This window comes from Anser anser, assembly GCF_964211835.1.
Source record: "Anser anser genome assembly, chromosome: 5".
NCBI classification, from domain to species: Eukaryota; Metazoa; Chordata; class Aves; order Anseriformes; family Anatidae; genus Anser; species Anser anser.
This window is the reverse complement of record NC_139725.1, coordinates 9,193,207-9,214,634: the sequence shown is the minus strand read 5'-3', so window position 1 is coordinate 9,214,634 and position 21,428 is coordinate 9,193,207. Positions and strand designations below refer to the sequence as shown.

Sequence of the window (21,428 nt, the reverse complement as noted above, 5' to 3'; positions counted from 1 at the left end):
TGACTGTACAGTCTAATATTGGCTAATTTATACCAGTTTCATACAAATTCTAGCATTTAGCATTAACATGCTCTGTTGCTAAGGAGCTCCCCTTCCATTTTTTTCTTAAACAATATGTCAGTTCTTGCTTAAAGTAGTATGTGCACCAAAACACCACACTCTTCTGCAGTCACAAGAATACTAATTTCAAGATGTCAACAAATCAAATATTTCTACAATAAAAACAGTGTTCAGACATAGAAATATGGAGCTTATTAGTTGTTCTATTTTTTTTCCTATAGAAGGACCTAAGAAAGCTGAAATTTAAAAAAAAAAAAAAAAGGAATTTCATCTTCATACATCATACACATAAAGACATGAAGACGACTTTATTTACAAGTGTACCCGTCTCTCTCTACCTCTCTCTCTACCAGAATTGTCTCTTTTCCTGGCTTGAAACCTGTGAATACCTTTCTGCATATCCAAAATTCACTCAGACATAAGGGAATGCAACTACATTAGCTGTGGGTGGGTTAGTTCCTACCTAAAGTGAAAGGCAACAACGTTATACCTGCAGTAAACAGGGAAAATGAAGCAAAGTGTCTGCCTACACATTTTACAAGATCTACTGTATGTCTGAGAGGCCTTATGGCAACCCCAGTCCCAGCATGACCGAAAATTAAATTCTCCTATCCACACTGACCAGAAGATTCTACATGAAGTGAATCTTCCTTGATGTTACCATACTGGATTCTTGTTATTTACTGCAGATTATGCCTTTGAGGATATTTTCAGAAAACCAGGAAATAACTGAAAAATGTCACAGAATGGAAAATCTTTTCAGACAGTGATTGTAAAATTACTGTACCCGACTAAGGATAGGTTCTCTGCACACAAATCCAGTTACCCTGAATTAATATTATGAACGGCAGCTTTAAAATCCAGGAGGATGATAACATTTAATAGCTAACAATAGTACTGATCTACTATCCTATAGTAATGACTGAAGCTTATGATGCCTCTAGAAATGAAAAACTTTACTGATATCGAAATGAATTTGACTGCGTACCTCTGTCAATGACATTCTCTCTACATAAGTGGATGAGATGCATCCTTTAATTATAGAAGATAATAAAAAATAAAATTATTCTTTTTCAAGCGCACTGCAGGTCTCAACATCCTGAGTGCCTGGAATGCATGCCAGAAATGCATGGTGCCCATTTGGACTGCTGAAAGCTGTTGTCAGGCCATAAGACTGAAATAGAAGTCTGATATGTTTTTAACTAAGAACAAAAGATATTTTACACACACACACACACACACAAAATAAAAATAAAAATCCCTTGAAACTCAACCTCATGGGAATAGGGAAAAATACACCATCAAAAACTGTAGTTTAAATTCAGTGAAGTTTCCATTCCTTTCTCAAAGCAAGGCAGCTGTCTCACTTGTGTAGAAGGTCTGTGGGTTTTCTATGGGATCAAAGGGACTAGACATGTACTGTTGCTCCAGTTGACAAGGATAGCATAATTCAATGTTTACTGTTTGCTAGCCACCAGCGGTAACAAGCAATGTAACCCTTGCTGAAATGAAAGGTTATGAATTACTGAGCTCACTGATGATTTGAAAGCTCTGCATTGGTTCAGACCTGTGTGCTAACAACCTCATGTCCTTTCTGGAGACAATGTTTATGCAACAGTTCATTTCCAAAATGACATAATTCCCATGAGATAGTTACCTTGGAAAAAAGACTATTTCATTTTGAGCCCAGTTCTATGTTTTTGAAACCTCATGAATAAACTCAAGAGCTTCACCAAGCCTTAATCCTGTTCCCTGCCATAGAATTTAACAGAGGCCAACAGAGATTGACATTCAGTCGATCTTTGGAACTTGCCACTTTTTCTTACAGTGACTGGATAACATATATACAATACATACATTGCTTCCTGTAAAGCTGGAATAGCCAAGCTGGAGAGCATTAAGCTAAAAATTAAAGGATTCCCAGTTTTAAGTCCATGGCTTTGAAACTCTTTCAAGGAGAAGTAGGTTGATGGGTGTATACCCCGAATTTCTAAGTCATTTGAACCATGGAATAATTGTCCTGGGTATAAGAACTAATCACTGATGCAGAAGACAGCAAATGCTTAATAGTAAAAGTTCAGTGTCGTACAGAAATATCCCAATTAATTCAGACTGAACCTACTTGACTACCAAAAGCTGAACAATTGGAGATGAAGTATCCCTTCAGTTTGTATGACCTTACTAACATAGCTATGCCGCTTCAGTACTCGCAGCCTTGCTTTTTAAGATCTAGCTTAGATAGTTCAGCACATTGGCTTCATTACGGCATAGAATGACATGCTATTTACAAATTAAATGGAAACACTGTTCCAAAATCACATTCTTTTGATAACTACATCAAGTATCTTCCAGATATTACTTCTTCACTCAAGTCCTACAATATTTCAGATTGCAGCAGGATGCCCTTTTAGTATGAGTACATCACAGAGAAAGGAATAGGCAGACTTTTGTCACCACCAATGTAATCCTTTTATGTAACCCAAATAGGACTGTTTATCTCATTTACAATTAAAATGTTGAATGAAAGAGCACAAGAGCACAATACACAACATACAGATGAAACAGGGTAGGATCAGTAAGAGATTAATTAATATTATATAATAAACTGTAATCAATGTTTTATTAAACAATAATATTTTATAATAAAGGTATCTCCAATATTTAGCACATCTATGCTGTTTGCACATCCCTTTCTGTCTTTAAGAATCACTAGGAAGCGTAGGAGTCAGTTCACTTCTGGTCCAAGTATTTTCCATAGTAGACATTAGCCCTGTGTCATGCATTGAGCCATATTGCAAAAAAATTTGAAAAATAAATCTGTTAGGGGTGTTGTGACTTTGTATAGGCTGCCACGAGTACTCTATGCCTTTGTTTTAAAAAAGCCCCCTCATACATGCTCACCATGCTGGAAATTAGAAACTCAGATAAGAACAACCATCCCATGACTTTAGTGCAAAGTTACAAATTCTTCAACCTATTCCAGCAAACACTTTACGAGTGCAAAATAAATTGAGATATGGAGTGCTCCAAACTGCCAGTTGTCAGTTGTATATTGGGGTCATACAGTCATGTAACACCCATAGATATGATCACAGCTATTGACTTCAGTGTTGACAGTGGCAGACTAAATGGCATCCAGTAACAGCAGTGCATGAAACATCAAGAAGGATAGACCAGGTCAGTCTTTAATTGGTAAGCACATGCTTGCCTAGAGTAACAGGAAGAACACCACCCTAAAAAACAACTAAGAAAGTTTGCTTATGACAAAGAAAAATTTACATTTAAAAAGCGGTTTCATGACTGAAAAAGAAAATCAGTTAATAAGTATACGGTGTCTCTTGTACGCATAATCAAACTCAAGAAAGTTAATCTATATTAATTCCTAAAATGGATTATTTAAATAGGGATATTAAGTCCCTGTGCATACACTTTCATTCAGAACTGATTGCAAAAGCCAAACTGATGCTATAGAAGACCGCAAGGCATCTCAGCTCTTTTCAGAATACTACTGGGGTAGAAATTAGTAAACCGAATCAAATCCAGAATACTGCTGGAGTAGAAACTTCTGTATTTGATTTTTTAATTTTTATCTTAAAAAATAATTTTAAAAAATCTTAACTATTCCATTATAAAAGAGGTACTTGCCTTGTTTTACTAATGGTGAAATTGTCCTTTTGTGACATCTCATATTTTGTCCTGGTCTTTCTCCCAGAGGTCCATGGGTGCTATAGTACCTCACAAACTGATGCCTTTTTGAGATGCATCTTAGAATTGATATGTTGATTGCTCTGAAAATGAGGACTGAGGTTCTAAAATGGTGGTTTGAGCCAAATAGGCTGAGCAAAGGTACTTGAGGAAAGGACCTCACATGCTCAGTGTCCCACATGAAAAAAACAGTTCTGTAATAGGTGTACCTGGCACCTGGTATTCAACTTCAGTGTATTGAATTAGAGCAATGGGACCACAAGTAACCCAGTTACAGATTACAGTAATCTCTGATTTGGACGAGAGTCAAAATTTACTAGTCAGCAGAAAAGATTTAGGCTTACTATTTATTCAACCATTTTTACTTAAGTTACAAGATACCATGCAGGTATCATTTACCCTCAAAGGAAATAACTTTGCTTTTTACCAACTCTTAGTTACGCATAACATAATGAAATAGAACTCACTATTAATCTGAAATATGTTGATTCCTTCAAAGCTTCGTTATGTAAAGTAATAATTTCTGTCAAGATTTTACTATCAAGAGTTGCACAGAACAGACTATACTAGGAACTATCCTGTTATAGGACATATTTTTATGTAAAATAATCACAGTTAATAATTACAATGACACTGTACAAAGTAAGATCAGCAAATATCATTCATTAAACTCCTGTAATTAAGCTAGCCATCCTTACAGAAAAATAAAAGAAAATGAAAGACAAGAAGCAGCTCACGCACCTCATAAAATTGTTTTGTTCAGTACAGTGCTCATATTTCTATTAGCTGTGCTCCATAAACAAAAGCAGCATTGATTAGGGACATTCTGTTGAACATACTGTAACAATGGCACAATGGCATCTAAATGCTTTATTTTATCTTTATTACCTCAGGGTAATGAATTGTAATGTAAAGAGCTGATGAGTAATTAAACTCATCAACTGTGGATTTAGAGATATTTTTAGTATCATATGATGGAAAATCCTCTCAAGAGTAGCAAGGATATATTTTCAGAGAATATATTATATTCCTTAACAGCTCTCATGAGGGAGCACTTTGTACTCTGTTTCTAGATGTTGAAATTATCTGTATCTATCTTCATTTTTTTTTTCCCTGCCCAAGACAGGAACTCCAGATAGGACTTCTTTGTGAGCTAAAGACATTTTCTGCTTGCTGAGTACCACTGAGATAGAAGAGGTCTTTTGTCCATGGGTACTACATACATGTCATACGATAATGATATTAAAATGGTCAAGCTCCTTCCTAAAGCTCCCCCTCCCCCCGTTTTTTTTTAATTGCTTCAAAATATCTCTTCCTATCTATCTGGATAGATGCACATCCATCTATCGGGATGAATTTCCAGCCTAAATTTATCCAAGACTAGTTTATACATCTATTCCACGTTAGGGCATTACAGATAGTAGCTTGGATATTGGATGCATCTTGGTTAAGGGCCCTGGAACAAGTCTTAAAAACCATATGCATTAGAAATGGAAACAGTAAACTGTAAGCAGACAATAGGAAATGGTGGAAAATAGACTGACATTGCGGGCGACCAAAAAAAAAAAAAAAAAGAGCTGCAGCTACCACAAACTGCAAACACTGATTTATCATAATGGTAAACAGAAACCAACAACAATCAACAATAATCTGCCCCTTTGGGCACCATCACAGAACACAGCATTTAAAAAAAAATGCAGAAACCACTTCCTACTCTTTTAAGCAAGAATGTCGATGACCATTTAGTTCTATATCATAACCCTCCCACTGAATGAGCATGAAGCCCAGGTAGAGCTATGCAAGTGAGCCAGGCTCATGCCCACAGAGTGCTACTGGCATATAGAAACCGAGCTTGGAGCTGCTACTCAACCCTGCCCTAGCAAGCTCCACGCCCCTCACTTCATGCATACACCTGAGAGTCGATGGAGGTGATGTGGAGGAGGTTGAGCATTTCTGAGTGACAAGGATGGAGCTCAGAGAGCAAGACTGAAGAAATAAATCATCACCCATATGGGAACTGGCAGCTCCTTTCACTGCTGCTTGAACCTGATCATCGTGTACTTTAGCCTCTTCATCCTGCCTGATGCTGCCTTCATATTGCTTTGGGGTCTTTTCCTTCTCTCAGTGGTAGCCAGCAAATGTCTGCCAGAAGAACTAGCAGCACCAGCTGCTGCTCTCTGTTCTCTATACCTGAAATGAATGATTAATGGTTTCAGACATTACCTACCTCGGGCTTGGAAATCCACCTCAAGTTCCAAATAACCTACTAAGCATGCGCTTCTTTCATGTTATGTCTGTGTTCCAGATTCCACCTCAGAGCAAAAATATGATTGCTTGGTGATTCAGCAATTCCATTCCAATTTTTGTACTTTGAAATTCCTCTGTACTATGCCTTGTTGGTTTATTTCTTACAGTTTAGCAAGTATCCAGGCAAAAAATCCTTCCGTCTCAATGGGGTGCTCTTAAGGAGCTGGTGACATCTCATGATTAGAGGGTAGGACTGAAAAAACAGACTTTTCCAATTTTTTTTACTTAGTAACAACATGTCCTGTTGTTTTTGTTTTGTTGTTTTCTACCCTGACTTTTAACATATATATAATCATCCCTAGCCATCCCTTGCAAGAGACTTTAAAATCTACATACAAAGAGCTCTATGTTATTGCTAAATATTTAAACTGCAGTGTCATGTACATCCATCTTCTATTCTGACATAAAACGTATCCTGCTGTATTTTCATTACAACTTTGTCATTTCTTCTGCACTAATATCTCACAGATGTTCGAGCTATTGTCCTATACTACCAGTCTTTCATTTATCTTTATTTTTTGTTTGTTTATTCATGATGGGGGTGCATGTAGTATTCAGCTGAGTTCAGAATTGAATAATGGAATAAAGCCCAGATTATTCCACAGAAAATTACTAGAAAAATTCTATTTCTGGCTGATCCTGGCCAATACAGTCAGTCTGTGTTTTGAAATCACCTTACCTGGGAAAAGATCCATGGTATTTCATTGCATAACAGATGAGCCTGCAATTGTGTGACAATATCACCATTTCAAGTCAGTGTATGATTATTAATTTCAGACATTTGTGTGATGTCCTACTTAGAGAACCTCGCTTAGGGTTCTGATCAGCAAGACATACAGGTATTTCCATCTTTAATAACCTCACCACTTGATGGGGAAAAAAAAGGTGACCTTCTTAGTAGGGAGTCTTTCCCAACAAAAGCACTCTTTTTCCCTTAAGAAAAATGTATTTTTCAATTCTGCAGGCAGACATCAGACATTTTCATGAGGCTGAAATAATAACATGCTCTGTTACACTGAAGTATTATTGTTAATACTTAAAAAACAAAAGTACATTTTAGTACAATTATTGAGAACTCTGACTCTTCCCATGCTACATATAAGAAAAACGCATAAGAAAATGCCCATGGGTCAGTGCACACAGTAAATGAAGCATGAGAATGGGAGCTATGTTCCTCTCCTTTCTTGTCCTAGCTCTGACAATCATTGTCTTGCTTCAGGCAAATCACTTAAAATTCCTTGGATGCAGCTTCTCTATCTATCAAATAACAATAAAAATACTTAACTGACTAAAGCTTTTGCCCTAAATAAAAGGCTATGAGAACTATTATGCCTTAATTAAAAGGAGCCAAGAACAATTTTTAACAAGAGTTTGATCCAAATGCAGCTCAGTGGCAACCAAATGAAAATCATTGGGATTTCATTAATAGCCTCACAGAATCTTTTTTGACTGCATAAATCAACAGAGTAACAAGAGGCCCAAAGTATTCAGCTAATTAAGCAAGTTAACTGAAGATTATAAATTGATATGCTGGGCAGTAGATGTACAGCTGAAATTGGTATGTGTGCATAAGATAAGAGTTTAACATCTCTGAGGTTTCAGCACAGCAGCTGTGTCTCCCCATTCTGTCACCTAGGGTTTTTTGTGACTTTTTCTTTTTTTTTTTTAACCTTCTCTGCATTGTCCACAGTTTCTCAGACATTGCCTGACTTCTAATACCCCATTTCAAGAGGCAGTGCTGTGCATTTCTGACTGATAAGAAAGTACAGATATGCTGAGTAGTCAGGATGCTCACTCCACCTCAATCAAAGAAAGGACCAAAAAGCACACTGACATACAAATGGCTTGCAGACCGTATAGGCATTGGCTAGATTCTGCTGTGCCACTGAATATTGCTCCATTTTATTTTAAAGATCTTTCTTTGTTCCAGCTATCATAAGATCTATTTACCTACTTTGTTTTTTAAAAGGTCACCTTTCCCTGTGATAAAAGCTGAAGTTTCATCTTTTATAAAAGTTTTAAAATGGAAAAATGAAACCGCTATGCTTCTGCTCAAGTTGTATAACTAGGTATTTATTGCTTAAAAATATCTCAGCAAAGAATTCTAGGAATGAATGTACAAAAGGTATTTTTCCTATAATATAAATTAAAGTTACAATAAAACGTAATAAATAAATAAACATGAAAACCTGTAATGACTAGATTTCCCTAAAGAATCATACGTGAAATTCAGACTGTCTCTTCTGACACAGCTTAAATTAAAAAAAAAAAATAGAAAAAAATTAAATCTGAACAGGGTATTACATAAATCTAAGAGAGAACTGGATGGTAAAAATCTCTAACTGCAACTCACAACTATCTAAAACTCCATGAAAAACATATGTTTTACATAAAAATAACTGGCATTATGTTACTTTGCAATAAAATCTCTGTAGAAGTCATACTTAATTATACTTTCAGGGAAAAAGTGAATAATTTAACCCACATCTCAGATTAACTCAAGAGAACAAAGAAAAAAAAACATCAAACCATTGTACCCCTATGGTATATTTCTACACAGCCATTAAAGGAATAAGCAACAAAAAGCCTTATTCTTTACTAATCAAAGGATACATCAAAACTGTAATTTAAAAATGTTCTGAACTTGGATGATTACTCTAAAGGTGAGATGGTATGCTGTAATGCTTTAAGCTCCACTAAATTGTCACTCTAAGTGACAGCTAAGTTTAAGCTGGTATTTCAGAAGCAGGGCAGTATGGAAACAGGAAACTCCCATGTAAGTGGTACAACTTTCCTTTGTATTACAAGTACAGATAGAGATGCTATTCTGCCTTTAACTCACTTAGTTGTGTTTTTTTTTTTAAATCTCATTTAGTATTTTAGTAAATCTTTAAAAGGACAACTTACATATGCATTTATATATGAACGCTGTAGCCATCATAAACCATTGAAATTTGTCTCCTCTGAGACACTAGACAGAGTAATTTATTCATCTATCTACTCTCTAAATTAGGGATCTTATATGAGTAGTTTCAATGGTGAAATGTGAGTCTAATTCCATTGGCTTTTTAGCTATTTCTACAAAGAATTTGGTATTCCATTTTACTTAATTTTATTAGCAAATGCCTCATTATTTATGTTATTATAAGTTAGACGATTTCACTGTTCTCTTGTTTATATATAGTACAGTGGCTAATTGCTTTTTGTTGCCCTGAGATTAGGGAAGTCATCTTATTACCTACATTCACGATAATTTTATTGACTCGTATAGGAAATGAAAACTTTACTTTTAACTCATGTGGAATATCTGGGCTATTAAAGATGAACTTGCCTCATCTAAATTAAAAATTAAAGAATTATTTCTGAAGCCTGGAAGCCAGCAGACATAGCCCAGTTCAAAGAAAAGTGTAGCCCTTTGCTGCACAGGAGATCCAACTAACGGTTTCCTCTGGCATAAGAATCTATTATTTTCTTAATGTGATTATAGGATTACAGTATTGTACTTTGTATCTGAGACTCAGCTTCATTTTACAGCTTCAAATCTATGACCTAAGAGACCAGAAGTCATTCCCTTGTCCCTAAATTTCACTCGTTCTCTGCATTACTTTTTCTCATTAGTAAGATGTTCTAAAATCAGTACTTGTGCAGATCTTACCTATTTAGAAAGGTTTGAGATTATTTCCTGACCTTTTGGAGTCTGCAGGAGTGACTGGAATATAAATCATAGTTAATATGGTTGAATAATGTTAATAAAGACAAAGATTCACATGAACACAAAAGAGAAACACTGCAATAAGTATTAACATGTTGAGATAGCATCAGCAGTGATATGAGATGATGAACAGCCAAATAGTTTGGTTGTTCCTTTAATGGAAAAAATGTTACAAAACCCTGTTTTTCATTTATTTGACATCTTTTCTAACACCAAATATTATCCCTTATTATTCTCTCATACATTTATTCAAAGATACCTCCCAATTCGTTTTGCTCATTTGAAATCTTTGTCAGCAATTCAGATTAAAAAGAAGTATAAACAAAAAATATAGAATGAACAGAGTGAAAAGGCAGCCATTACAGTGGAAAAAGCAAGAAGGCTATTTGAAAAAGAATAAATAAATAAATAAATAAATAAGAAAAAGAAGAAAGAAAAAAGAGAAAAAAAGTAAAGAGAAAAAAAAAAGTAAAGAGAAAAAAAAAGAAAAAAAGAGGAAGGGAAAAAAATGCCATCTAGTTAAAAAAAAAAAAAAAGTACTGAACAGTAGGCCCCTAGCTGATAGGTTTTCTATGCACTTCTATTCTTAATCAATTGTGTAGGTCACATGTCCGTTTAAAAAGCAAAATCTTTTTTTACATATTGTTTTCATGTCTAATCACTTCTGGGAGGAAAATAGATTAAATGGTGGAGGAAGCTTTGCAAACCAGAACTATTTTTGAAAATGTTTTGAAGATAAAAAGTACCTTGAGAGGTCAGACAGTCATAGAATCTGCTCATTCTTACAGCAAATATCAAGAATATACTAGCCATTCCATCTTCTGAAAATCTAGCAATTATTTTTGGTTGTTCTGTTTCAGCTGGGACAATGGAGTGCTTTTAACATATCCAAAGGAGCATATATATATATATATATATATGTATACACACACACAGTCTTCAAAGATTTCAGTCAGCTTTGGATCAAATTAGTAGGAGATTTCCATTTATTTCAATAGGCTTTGAGTCAGGATGGCAATATTGGATTTCTTACACTTTAATTTTATTGCAGCACTGAATGGATTTTAGTTAGCACTTCACAAAAAAGGTCACTTTGCCTACCACAGGAAGCCAAATTAAGTAGAGATGGACTTGTAGGTTTAAAAAGGCTTGCCCTCAAAATGTGGCTTGCCTCATCTTTACTGAGTTTGAACTATGTTGTAAAAAGAACAAAGATGGAATGAGGTATAAAATACTGGGCAGTGTAAAACTAGATGTAAAGAAAAACTGAACAGCAATAGGAAGAGGGAACATACTAATCAAAGCACATACAGTAATAGCCAGTATAACTGACAATACTTGAATAAGTTTCTTATGTAGGTAGTCAATTTTGCATGCCTAAGTAACCCTATGAGCCTTCATGTTTCATAATTTTCATACCCATACCCACAGATATGTATTTATGTTGGGCAGGCATGTAGTATAGTATTGAGATTGATTTTTCATACAGACGAAACAGTGAGCAAACAGCAGTTCTTCTGACTTGCAGAAATTCTTCCTATAATTGCTAACTATCAAAATACATTTTGATAATTCTTTAGTTGAATATTCCTCCGTAATGTATGCAGTCATGGTAGAGAAATGAAGTTCTGCATCCAATTGAAGATCATCTTCATCTAACATAGGTTCTGAATAATATAGCATTAACTGGCTACTTGTGTTTCTTAGATTCTTAGAAGGATCTCATAAATACAGAATAAAAAAGAAGAGAAATATTTTTAAATGGCAACATTTAGTTTTTGAAATGCATTGAACATTCATTCATTCTTTTTCCTATTCCATCAAATGCTGATGAGAATATATAACTGAATGTGCTTTAAAATCGCCTATTGTTAACAGAGGACATCATTAGATCATTCTTCCCATATGGAGGAATTGCATATATACAGCCCGAAAATCAAAATGCTAACTTTGCCATTCAAAATGCAAGAGTGTTGTTTACAAAAACATTTCTTTTCATTTGTCACTCCCCTGTACACCTCTGAAACCAGCATCTGTCACATAAGCAGCATAATTGCTCACAGACTCTCTATACTATTTGGGCCTCCATGGCTTCTCATACATATAACATCTCTTACCTCCTGTGAGTGTGTGAGTGGTGGTTGTATTTGCAACCCCAAGTACACATGAATCAGGAGAGAAAAAACTGATTACTCAGATATTCTAAGTGTTTAAACCACACAATGGTAGGAAAAGTCAGAGTTGAGGACAGCTGCAATACTGAATACAGAATGCTACGAGGAAACAATGTGAAAACTATAGCATGGAGAGATTTATTTATGTATGAAAAGTAAAAATAAAGAAAAAAAAGAGTACTTGTACAGCTTAAACAAGGGCAGATAATTTGGGAGAATTGCCATAGAGATGGAATGTGACTGTACTTTGGAAAAAGAAGCTGATTTGACTGATAATTGCTTATAAAACCACTTGTAGCATCCCAGTGGGAGTGCTAATCCATAAACTACACTACAGTGTAAATAACAAAATGTACCGGTGAGGGTTAAGGTTATAGTTCTATATTTCAGAATCTCCTATGCTTTCCAGTGGAAGTCTTACATTCTCCGAAAGTTGGCTTGCTGTTATAAGCTTCTTACATTCAAGGTTTAGGACAAGACTCTGCCTCTGTCTGCTCACCTGAAGATTTGCAACAAACTGTTCCTCAAAGATCAGCTCTGACTGACTTTCCTACAAATGTAATTTTCATTTAAATTACTTCATTGTTTTTCTGCTAGCTTTTGATGAACAGGTCTAAAATGATAGTTTTGAGAATTTCTCCTAAAAATGGTACACTTTTTTCTGCTGCCTAAAAGTTGTGCCTCTTATCTTCTCTTTGCACAAATAAAAGTGAATAAGCTATATGCCACTGTGCCGGGGAGACACAAGGGGAATTACGACAACTACTACAGATTTTCTGGTCATTTACTACAACCGCATGCAACAGAGAAAATCAAGCTTTTCGGTGTTCTGCAAAAGAATTATTATGATAGCATGCTGTGTTTCAGTTCAAACTACTGAAGTTTTGTATTTTATACCGTTGATTTGTAGAAGAAAATCAAAACCTTTGCAGAAGCTTCTTTGTATCATCTTCCAGAGTTTAAGAATGATGCCCCTTTCTTAGAGCTATAGAGGACATGTCCAAGAGAGGAAAAACTAAGTGGGAAAATACAGTACACTCTATAAACAATCATTTTTGAAGAGCTCTGCTGGTGGTTTTCCATAAAAGAAGATGATATCATTTCAAGTGGAATAAAACTAGCAGAATAAAGGCATGATTGTACTTCCCTTTTGCACCTAAACCAGTTGGTTATTCAGATTCCTTGGCCAAAAAGACATAATTAAGTTGCCTTTCCTCTTTCTTCTGCTGAATAATACCCATACTGTGAAGAAAATGAAGAGCACATACAGTAACATCAGAGCACTGGAACTTGTGACAAATGTAGTACTGACAATAGAAAGCAAAATGATGCACAATACTGACAACAGGGATGGCCCACGTTATAATCTGAGATATAACATTCTTTATTTGGCATATTCCAACTCAGGATGTTTCAATCATCCTATTTGCACTTTCAGTCCAAATCTTTACTAAATTCACTAAATAAAAAGTGTGTCTTGTCTTAATGGAGTCAGTACCAAAGCCATGTGTCATTTGTCCAGCAGGATTTTGCACTCTGTTAATGATGATGGAAACCCATTATCCATCTTGAATATCTGGTCACACAGTTACTGTCAGTTTTATGATGAACAGATTTCTAATTTCATCACTAAAGGTTTACTGAAATTACATGCATTTACTCTAAAGCTGACATTACAACATAGCTCATCTATTGCTTTCATCTTATTTCTGATGTTTTATTACTCTTCGTTTTATTGTTGTGGTATATTAGTTTTGTTCTTCAGTTAAACTTTTTTCTACATGTCCAGTACCATTCAAAACAGTTGTTATGAAATTTAAATAACTGTATTTTTTTTAGTTTAAAACTCTCAAGGAAAATAGAAGCTACAAATCCAACTGTTTAACATATTGTACACCAGCCATAATACAAGATTAAAAAAAAATGCACAATTTGATTCAGGATTACATCTTAGCTTGGTTGGGTTTTGCTTTGGTTATCTAAGTTTCTGCAAGTATATTTGATAAGAAAAATGACCAGAACATACCATCTGCAATCCAGAGCACCCAGTTTCTATCTCCTGCTCTGCTGCAAGCCTACATTATGACCTTGAGAATGTCATGCAGTTTTTCCATTCTTATCTTTACATGCCTACACATCCCCTCTCTTGTTGTGATGGATTTGAAGCTGCCTTGTAATAATGTATTAATACTTCATGTTGACCCACTACTAGAAAGATGAATGTCTCAATAAATTCAGTGAGATTCTTTCTGTAGAAGCATTCAGGAAGTAAATGACTACTTCAAAACAGGCATCTCCATACACAGCATTGTTAAGGAACAAAATCAGAACTCTCATCTGTCATCAACCTATAAAATTGGGTTTGAGTAATGCAAGAGCCTGCAAACAGAAGATCCCAAGTCTTGACACACACGTTTAAAATTGAATACTTCTCAAGAAAGAGAAGCAGTAGTTCTTTCTGGGAATTAGATTCAAATATAGAATCCTAATGAAACTGTTAAAAAAGCTTCACCTGCAAACATGTTATCCACCCATGGTAAGATTTATGGTAACGTAGGTTTGTAGGCCTGCTAGCAGGAAGATTTTTTCCAAGTCCTTTTTCTCACTCAAAGCTTTGTCTCTATTGGTGAAAGAAAGAGTACTTTGATGGAGAATGCCTCTTGCCACACATTCTATCAAGGTACCTAAGCCTGTGCAGTGCCATTTAAAGTGCTCTAGCAGTCTAGTCAAGAGATAATAAATTAATGTACTTCGGATAAAGAATTCTCTAGATGAAAATTTGGCTTTTGATGAGTTCAGTTGCCTGAGTTGCTCCTCCAAGCATCAAGGTTAAAAAAGAAAAAAAGTCTGGAAAAATATTCTGTATATTTTAAAATACAGTAAGAGGCAGGAGTGAGTATAGAAGAAATTTAGGGGTTATCAGCCAGCCATTGAAATGTCATTGCTATAAAAATACTACAAGTTATCAAGTTAACTACTTGAACACAACTAGAAGGAAAAAAAAAAAAAAAAGGAATAAATGCAACTCAGTACAGGTGTAAAAGCTCACTCAGATTGGTTATCTCTGGCTCCCTGCCAGGAAGAAAGCCTTTGGACTAGTCTTAGAGTCTCTCCTGTGCCCAGTACTGTTTGATATTTTCCTAAGCAACTTTCATGGTTCTACGTGGTAAATACATAGCAGCTCACTTTAAATTCATAATATGTGGGCAAAAATTGGGAAAACAATGGAGTGGAGAAGGGGTGCAATTCGTTTGTCTGTACACAGCATCTGTAACTGCAGATGCTAAATGCAGTTAGTAGTTTTAGGTTAAGTTTGACATTTATGTGGACATGTATGTGACGTATATTAGGCCTTGGCCTAACAATAAGAAAACACTGACATTCCACTCTTGGCAGTGGGGAAAAAATAAAATCAAAGAGTCCAAGAAGGCAGGAAGAGGTATCAAAAACCTTTATATCATGATATATATCGAACCTCTAAATGATTACAAGATACTTTGGAGCCAATTACATATTTTTCTTCTACTGTTTTTGGAATGATTGCCTTCCACAAGGAAGCCTTTGCATGTTACAATTACATGAAGGACAGATTATGAAGGACAAACTCAGTCACTAAATCTATTGCATGCATACCACAAAATCAAAATTATATAAGAAATTAAAACCATACTTTCCTACAGAGGATTTCATTCAAGTCTTCTTTTATTTCAATTATGTGACTTCAGTTTTTTATGTTTTCTTTCTTCTCCAAAAAATCCAATATGTGTCTAAACCTTTATTTATTTATTTTTTTGTGCAGTGGTGAGTTTAAAGATTAAGGCAAACGTTTTCCAATAGCAAAACCAGTGCTTCAGAATCTCACAAGCCAATAAAGAATATCAGTAAGATAAAAGATGACAACACTAAACTAAGACCACTCTGGTAAAACTAAGTCATTGTGCAAGATTTCACATAATCTCCTTGTTTGTTTTTAATTAAAAGGAACCTAGCTCCCAGATATTTGACAGGCTGACAAAATTAGTTAGGTAAGGAAGGAAGCCATTCTAGCACCACCACTGATTATCAACATCCCCCCACTATGATGTGGTGTCCACAGCACAATTCAGGAGACAGGACAGAGCTACTCAGCCTTACCGTTTTGTCCAGCATCATACAAGATCACATTCATTGAGTTATACTGTAATTGAAATTCACTTTGCAGAAATGTCAAAGACCACCATGAAAACCAATGTTGCTATTAACAAGTGTGCCTCTTATGATACAAACTGGCTACTTTGTCTCCATGAAAAGGAAATAAAAAGCCCAAAAATGAAACTACTCCAGCTTTTCTACTAAATGACTAGAAATCTGTAGGTAAACCAAGAACTGAAAGTAATCCAGAGAATTATTTTGTGTACAAAATAGAGAATCCAGAAGAGAAAGAATAAGAAGGAATGTTATTAGACTTTAAAAGGTGTTTTATGATTAGAATAAATAAATAACTCTCTCAGCTGTGACATAAAACGAGTATGAGGTGTTTGGCGGGAAAAAGTACGTTACTTTTGTGCATAGCTATAAATCTTCTGTTTTTCAGTTTATATTAAATGTACATACAACCCAAAAGATATAAGCCTTTGCTCTACTTAAACCCAAATGAATGAATTATAAGCCTACATAATACCCGTAAGTATAGAAAAGACATTCATAATCCTGACCTGAAGTGAAGCCTACCTTCCACCCACATACAGATTTTTCAGAGCTGAAAACTGCTGCTTAATTTTACTTTTCCAAACAGAAACCAAACCCCCATTTGACAGGTTTCGAGTGCAACAGTTTTATTTAGTTACCAGTTGAAGAATCAGCTATACTAAAATGAAATGAAAAGAAACAGCACTATTAGCTATCACATGGATGTTTATAATGTAAATGTAGGAGAGAATGATAACTTTTTCTTAAAAGAAGAGGCATACACAACAGATTCAAGCATTTGAAGGAAACTCCTTGATTAGCCACACTACTTTCGTACTTCATTTCATCCACAACTAGCATCTCTCACTAACTGTAGAATGCCATTTCTACACAAATTACAACAACTTGCACTTTAAGTCTCTTACAACTTTTGTGTTCCACAACAGAGCAAATCCAGCTTACCTGCTACAGCTCTTTTGTCCCCTTTCTGTTTCCTTTCTCACTTTCAGCTTTGAAAGGTTTCTACAGTCCCCTTTGTCCAGCCTCCCCAGTCACAGAAGTCTGCTCTCTCCTTTTGCAGCTTTTCTTGCACTTGAAACAATCCATATCTCTTTTCTATAACTTACAAAACTTTACCTAACTTTTACAGCCATGTTTCATCTGGTTTTATTTAGATTTTCAAGACCTTTATAGAAGAGAATGTATGGCTTTTCAATGCACACAGAAGTCCATCAGCCACGACAAAAGTATCTTAAGAACACTTCTTATATATGCTCTTTTATCCATACCAAGCTTGTGACAAACTATCACAAGAACTGTAACAAATCCATTCACACTTCAACCTTTTCTACAAAATCCTGTCTAGCTTTCTGCACACTAAGCTCATGCAAGATCTCTAAGGGTTTTACAAGATTGAGAGTGGCAAATATCAGGCATCTTTTGCAAGCATTTTTTTTCCTATACACTTCAGAATTCATGCAACCCCAAAGGCTTCAAATAGAGGCAAAGAAATCTATTTTTCCATTTATCCTACAAAGAACCTTCCTCTATGAATTCTAACAATTATCATTCTTGTCATACATTTCTTCATTCTACCTAAAGGGCAACTTTTACAGGAATCTAAACTAGCAGTAGAACAAACAAATTTGCAACAATTTAACTGTATCTACAAGTCACAAGTGTAAGATGCCAATCTACAGCAGTAGTTCATGCATTTCTTGTATATATCATATAATGGAATCATCGAATCATTTAGATTGGAAAAGATCCACAAGATCAAAAAGTCCAGCCATCACTTAACACTACCAAATCCACCACTAAACCATGTCTTTAAGTGGCACATCCACACATCTCTTAAATATCTCAAGGGATGGTGACTCTACCAACTTCCTGGGCAACCCGCTCCTGTACCTAACCACCCCTTCTGTGAAGAAATTCTTCCTGGTATCCAATCTAAACCTCCCCTGCCACAACCTGAGGTCATTTCCTTGTGTCCTGTCACTTGTCACCTGAGAAAAGAGACCAACACCCACCTTGCTGCAACCTCGCAGGTCGTTGCAGAGAACAATGAGGTCTCCCCTCAGCCTCCTCTTCTCCAGACCAAACAGCCCCAGCTCCCTCAGCTCCTCCTCAGTTCCACCTAACTCTCCACCCATTGTTTGGGCAGTCCGAAAATTCCAGCCTGAATCAATACGATCAAGTTTCAGAAGCTTCTGTGTTATAATTATACATAGAACCACTGTCAAACCTTTATGTATTATTTTAAACTCTTCGAATGACAAAGCCATGGAAATAGTTTTTTTAAAAATGTATTCACTATTTCCAAAGCTTTTTAACATACAATAAGTACATTTCAGCTATTCAAGAACTGCAGTCATGAACTGCAGAGCAATGCTGTGAATTAACATAATCGGAGACTGTGCATAAAGAAAGGAATAATGATGATAATGGTACCTTGTAAACGTAGGAGAAAACATAAGCATTACAGATGATGTAACTGAAGTTGACAAAGATCATCAAAGTCAACAAGGTTGTATTCTAACTTCTTTGGAACTGGGGCAACTTTAAAACAAATCATTTAATGAGCACAGGGATGAAGAATTAAGTAAACTATGAGCTGGGGATCTTGCCAGAAATCACTTGTATTTAAGCATGAGTTCAACAAATTACCTGGAAACAACAACTGGAATATGTTTTAAGTACTGTGTCTTAGAACAGCTTGTAACCCATTCTTTATTCATTAAAAAACATGAGAGCAGACTAAATGCTGGAAGCTGAAAAAGTGTTTCAACAAGCACAGTTATTATTACAACTCTGCTAACACCGTCACTAAAACATGACGATCTTCCAAAGAAAAATAAAGAGCAAGTTGAATCAAAAAATACAGGACACCAATGACTTTAGTTTTGGGACAGTAACTTCAATAAAAATAACACAAAATACTATTTTTCCATTTATGTGAATACAACTATGTACTTGTTTATTGATATTTGGCACAATTAAACGCTTTCAGATTGTTTTAAATTTTATGGGTACTATTGCAAAAACAGTAAATACTAGAATTTATCTTAATATTAAAATGTAAAATTAAGTAAGGAATTGTAAAAACTTAGATTTTACAATTATATTATTCCATGTGTTTCACATATTGGAGAGAGCTACTTGTGATGCACTTTAAGTATTTTAAGTAAGTTCTCGTAACTGTGAGGAACTTTACAGTGATAAGAACAGGCTTCAGTAGCAGCTACTCCAAAACAATCAAGGAGCCAGAGGAAAGAATTTATAGACTGATGATAATTATCTCAAAGACTTTTAGGTAATTCAAACAAAATCTAAGATTGCAAGATTGACAGAATATCGTTTTGCTTTAAAAATGGTGAGAATAGGGTAGAGTTCAGAACATGCCTATAAAGCTGTGAGCCGCATACCAATAATGTCTTTTTCTTTTTTTAATCAATATTATAATCTATATCATACATGTTATATAATGGATTTCCAACCAAGTGGAAAAGTTCAATATCAATACCAACCCTAGGCAAATTCATTAAGATGTCTGTTTATAACAGAAACCGTAACTATCCAAATACAGTTTCTCAAGAGCTCTGACAGATTCTCAGCCTTTGCCATCTTAAAACTTAAATGTGGTGTGTTTTTTCAACAAAACATGTTTCTAGCTAAAACACAAGTTATCATATTTCAGTAGGTAACTAATGAGATGATTCTTTTTGAGATAAGGAAAGAGACAGTGAAGCAAATCTACTTAAGCAGCTGCTTATTGTACAGGATTTGCTGCATGGGTAGATGCCATCTCTCCTGAATGTCTGTTTGGAATTTATCATCAGTATGCAATTCTCTCCTGAAAAGGAATTTCAGCCTTCAAACCTATAAACATTATTCTGCTTAGCTCATGGGTCAACTTCTCGATACTGTACATAGTTTTCCCTACAGTCGGTACTATGTGTATTATCATCTGATTTGTATAATGTATAATGGCACTAGGTTTGTAGTGAAATCTGTGGCCTCTATTATTCTGCTTTCTGCCAAATTTTAATATGTATATATGTATCAACAACTAACGTGAGATATAATGCTGCTTATTTAAAAGGCTCTTAAGACAAATTAATGAATTGCATTCATTGGCACTTACTGATTTGTGCTGCACAAGTCTCTTTTGGTTTAACAAACTCCCAGCAATTCCAAAGAGATGAAATTAAGAAACCCTAAAATAAGCACAAACCAAAAGAGAATAGGTATCTAAATGATAAACAAAGTATATAAGCAGGACTCAGAGTGGCAGTGATATGTCACCTGACAATCTGGCAGTTGTTGCACAAAAAAATTAGAATATGGCAGACTTCCAAGGGGAACAAACTCCAAAAGGTAATACCTTCAGCTGGGAAGGAACTGTCATCTTCCTCCTCAGTTTTCTTCCCCAAAATCTGTAATGCCATCTCAGCTGTCACTATAGGATGAAGTGAAAAAATGCAAAATCCTCCTGGGCTTAAATCATGCAAGGCTTTGAATATTGGTAGCCGTTAGTCAACAGTACCCTGACTTACACATGGAAGTGAATAAGAAGCTAGTGCTGTATTTCACTGTTGATATAGAATCTGTAAAAATTGCTGTTTATGAAAGCCAGTATTTCAAAATCATTACTGTAGCAGAAGACTGTCTATAGACTCATTTTGCAAGGAGAGCAAATACAAAGTTTACTTTCACATACCTCTCCAGATTGACTCCTCCTCATAATTTGAAACAGTAGGAGTATGTGTCATTATCTGCTTCAAGAAATCACACATGATCTGTACAAGTATAATAATACATTACCATTTCATTGTCATCTCAAGGCAACTGTAGGTGTGCATAGAAGTACGTTGTATGGCAATAGTTGTTTCTGTATGCAACATTAGCATTTAGTGGTAGGATGGTTTGAAGGGTAATCTCAAGATCCAAAAGTTGTTTTTTCATTTTTAGTTGAAGTGCTCAAGTTTTGTATGAACAAAACCGCTATCAATAAATGTTAGTTAAGCACATGTTAAGCATAACTATGTGTTTTGCCTGTAGGAAATTCTTTTGCAAATGTGTTACAGACTTAATATTTTAGTGACTCTAAAGATCCCGTTATACTTTATCTTATATCTTGTCATTATTTGCATGCATGTAACAATTTCAGACTTGACTGTGGTACCAGTTCTTTCCCTTAGACAATGCTCTAGACATTTGCTCAACTCACCTACCTCAGTAGGGACAAAAGTAAAAGCATTTTTGCATTTGCTGAAGAGCAAAAATGAAACCTGAATGTT

General features: G+C 35.3%; 1 protein-coding gene across 9 annotated transcripts in view; it reads right to left on the bottom strand.

Moving 5' to 3' along the window:
• LOC310900658 (uncharacterized protein) overlaps nt 1-20,838 on the bottom strand; it is a 255,378-nt gene extending 234,540 nt beyond the window's left edge. For 6 of the 9 annotated variants that reach the window (XR_014585290.1, XR_014585291.1, XR_014585292.1 and 3 more), the window contains exon 1: nt 18,159-20,838. The gene's annotated coding sequence lies outside the window, so the exon portion shown is untranslated. The other 3 variants (XR_014585296.1, XR_014585297.1, XR_014585298.1) reach the window with 1 other exon arrangement.
• Nucleotides 20,839-21,428: the final 590 nt, after the last annotated feature.